This window comes from Pseudophryne corroboree, chromosome 8, assembly GCF_028390025.1.
Source record: "Pseudophryne corroboree isolate aPseCor3 chromosome 8, aPseCor3.hap2, whole genome shotgun sequence".
NCBI classification, from domain to species: domain Eukaryota; kingdom Metazoa; phylum Chordata; class Amphibia; order Anura; family Myobatrachidae; genus Pseudophryne; species Pseudophryne corroboree.
Window position 1 is genome coordinate 485,595,209 of NC_086451.1, and position 4,210 is coordinate 485,599,418.

A 4,210-nucleotide genomic window follows, 5' to 3' on the forward strand; every position below is an offset into this window, starting at 1 on the left:
CCTTTTCCTTGCAGTGGTGGGAGAAATTGAAGGAGGAGCTGTTGACGGGTCACGTTCCGCTTGAGTTGACAATTTACTAACCAGCAGGTCTTTGCACCTCTGCATACTTGTGTCTGCTGGAAAGAGAGCTACAACATAGGCTTTAAACCTAGGATCGAGCACGGTGGCCAAAATGTAGTGCTCTGATTTCAACAGATTGACCGCCCTTGAATCCTGGAAAAGCGACTGAAAGGCTCCATCCACAAGTCCCACATACTTTGCAGAATCGCTCCGTCTTAGCTACTCCTTCAATTTATCCAGCTGCTTCTGCAAAAGCCTGATGAGGGGAATGACCTGACTCAAGCTGGCAGTGTCTGAACTGACTTCACGTGTGGCAAGTTCGAAGGGTTGGAGAGCCTTGCACAAGACGGAAATCATTCTCCACTGCGCTTGAGTCAGGTGCATTACCTCTCCTTTGCCTATATCGTGGGCAGATGTATAGGCTTGAATGGCCTTTTGCAGCTCTTCCATCCTCTGAAGCATATAGAGTGTTGAATTCCACCTCGTTACCACCTCTTGCTTCTGTTGATGGTGGGGCAGGTTCAGGAGTGTTTGCTTGCGCTCCAGTCTCCAGCACGCAGTGGCAGAATGCCGAAAGTGGGCCGCAATTTTTCGGGCCACCGACAGCATCTCCTGCACACCCCTCTCATTTTTCAAAAATTTCTGCACCACCAAATTAATTGCATGTGCAAAACATGGAACATGCTGGAATTTGCCCACATGTAATGCACGCACAATATTGGTGGCGTTGTCCCGATATCACAATTCCCAGGAGAGTCCAATTGCGATGATGTTCCTCAGTTTCCATAAGAGGTTGTCAGCTGTGTGCCTCTTATGGAAAGCTGTGATACATAGCGTAGCCTGCCTATGAACGAGTTGGCGTTTGCGAGATGCTGCTACTGGTGCCGCTGCTGTTGTTGCTGCGGGAGGCAATACATCTACCCAGTGGGCTGTTACAGTCATATAGTCCTGACCCTGCCCTGCTCCACTTGTCCACATGTCCGTGGTTAAGTGGACACTGGATACAACCGCATTTTGTAGGTCACTGGTGACTCTTTTTCTGATGTCTGTGTACATTCTCGGTATCGCCTGTCTAGAGAAGTGGAACCTAGATGGGATTTGATACCGGGGACACACTATCTCTATCAAATCTTTAAGTTCCACTGAACTAATGGTGGATACCGGACGCACGTCTAACACCAACATAGCTGTCAAGGCCTCAGTTATCCCCTTTGCAGCAGGATGACTGCTGTGATATTTCATCTTCCTCACAAAGGACTGTTGGATCGTCAATTGCTTACTGGAAGTAGTACAAGTGGTCTTCCGACTTCCCCTCTGGGATGACAATCGACTCCCAGCAGCAATAACAACAGCAGCAGCGGCAGCAACAGTAGGCGTAACACTCAAGGATCCTACGGAGGAATCCCGGTTAGGAGAGGACTCCTCAGTCTTGACAGTGACATGGCCTGCAGGACTACGGACGTTCCTGACTGAGGAGGAAGTTGACGTTGAGGTAGTTGGTGGTGTGGCTTGCAGGAGCTTGGGTACAGGAGGAAGAAGGGATTTAGGTGTTAGTGGACTGCTTACGCTCTTACCCAAAGTTTCTGAACTTGACAGTGACTTCTGATGAATACACTGCAGGTGACATATAAGGGAGGATGTTCCTAGTTGGTTAACATCCTTACCCCTACTTATTACAGATTGAGAGAGGCAACAGATGGCTTGACACCTGTTGTCTGGATTTGTGAGAAATAATTCCACACTGAAGAGGAGGCTTTTTTGTTAGTTTGCCCAGGAATCACAATGGGCTTCTTCGTCCCAAGGACAACAGGTGTCTCCCCGGGTGCCTGACTTAAACAAACCACATCACCATCAGAATCCTCATCGTCAACTTCCTCCCCAGCGCCAGCAACACCCATATCTTCATCCTGGTGTACTTCAACAGTGACATCTTCAATTTGACTATCAGGAACTGGACTGTGGGTTCTCCTTCCAGCACTTGCAGGGGGCGTGCAAATGGTGGAAGGAGCCACCTCTTCCCGTCCAGTGTTGGGAAGGTCAGGCATCGCAACCGCTGACACACTTGGACTCTCCTTGGGGATTTGTGATACCATCTCAGAGCGCACAGTTCTTTTCTGTGCTCTTTCCAGCTTAAGTCTTTTAATTTTTCTAGCGGGAGGATGAGGGCTTCCATCATCATGTGAAGCTGAACCACTAGCCATGAACATAGGCCAGGGCCTCAGCCGTTCCTTGCCACTCCGTGTCGTAAATGGCATATTGGCAAGTTTACGTTTCTCCGTAGACGATTTAAATTTCTATTTTTTTGGTTCTTTTTACCGAACTTTAGCTTTTTGGATTTTACACGCCCTCTACTATCACATTGAGCATCGGCCTTGGCAGATGACGTTGATGGCATTTCATCGTCTATGTCATGGTTAGTGGCAGCAGCTTCAGCACTAGGAGGAAGTGGTTCTTCTTGATCTTTTCCTATTTTATCCTCAAAATTTTTGTTCTCCATTATTTTTTGGGAGTTATATGAGACAATATGCGTCACAGGAGTGACTGGAATTACTGATGACACAGGACACTACCACTGGTCTGATGCAGCACAACAGGTTGTTGTTGTTATAATTATTATACTGCAGCAGTGGACATATAGCAGCGTATATCATCACTGGAATTACTGATGACACAGGACACTCCCATTGGTCTGCACAACACAGCACCACTTTATACAGCTACACTGGATATACGGCAGCAGAGAACACCAACACTGTGACTGGCTGGACTGATGCAGCACAACACACTGACTACACTGGACTGGACTGAGCAGCACAACACAGCACAACACTCGCCACCCCACTTTCCCGCCCCCACACAGACACTGAACACTGAGGACACGTCCTCTCTATACACTCTCCGAGACTGGAGTGAAAATGGCCACGACGCGCGGCTCCTTATATGGAATCCAGATCCTGCGAGAATCCGACAGCGGGATGATGACATTTTGCTGCGTTCTGGTTTCCGAGTCAGGCGGGAAAACCTGAGCCGGGCTCGGATATGGACTCGGAAGGCAAAGTCTGATAGGGTTCGGTTCTCTGAGAACCGAATCTGCTCATCTCTAATACAGACATTGCCAGACTAAGGCCCAGATTTATCAAGCCTTGGAGAGTGATAAATTGCATGGTGATAAAGAACCAACCAATCAGCTTCCAACTGTCATTTTTCTAATGCAGCCTGTAACATGGCAGTTAGGAGCTGATTGGTTGGTACTTTTGACCCGTTCAGACCTGATCTATCCTCTACGAATTTGCTAAGGTCTGTGATCAGATAGTTACCGCCCAGACAGAGTGAATACCCGCCCCGTGCATGTCTGCGTATGACGTGCGAAAATCCTTGCGAACGCCGGTCAGCTGCAAATCTGTTCGAAACTCACCATCGAATGATGTCTCCAGAGTGTGCGCAGCCCAGGACCTACTCCTACAGTGCGATACAATCAGGCTGATCGGGGCCGGAGCTGACGTCACATACCCGCCCTGAAAACGCTCAGTTGCCACCCACAAACGGGTGCTTCCTGTCAATCAGCCGGCGTTCACCTAGCGATAAAAAAAGATGCTGGATTTGTTCACAGTTTGGCGTCGCGCCTGCGCATCACGATCCGTACGCATGCGCAGTCGATCGATAATCGGCCTCTTTGAGAAATCGCACAACAGCAATCAGGTCTGAATTGCGCTCTTTATCACCGTGCAATGTATCATTCTCCAATGCTTGATAAATCTGGGCCTAATAATGATATGGAATATCGCTGCGGTGTTAGTGATGCTTTCCCAATAGTGACGTCCTCCCTCTGGCCAGAGAGGAATGGATGACGGAAAATATCCTCAGGGCACAAACGCGGAACATAGACCATATATCCAGCCAGGCGTGTTTGGGGAACGCTCCTTCCCGTGGTGTAGGTGGTTTGAGGATAAGGCCGGTGTCCTGCGTACATCTGCTGACAATAAGGTCAGTTTACATATTAGCAGTCAGCACAAATTTGTAAACATTCCCGTTGGAAAGTTCTGCAGGAAATGATATTTGCCCCTTCTCCTGTCTAAGGTTTTATTGGAACAGCATGTGGCGGCTGGCAGAGCCGGGGAGGTGAATATTTGCTGAGCTGGATCGCTGCCTT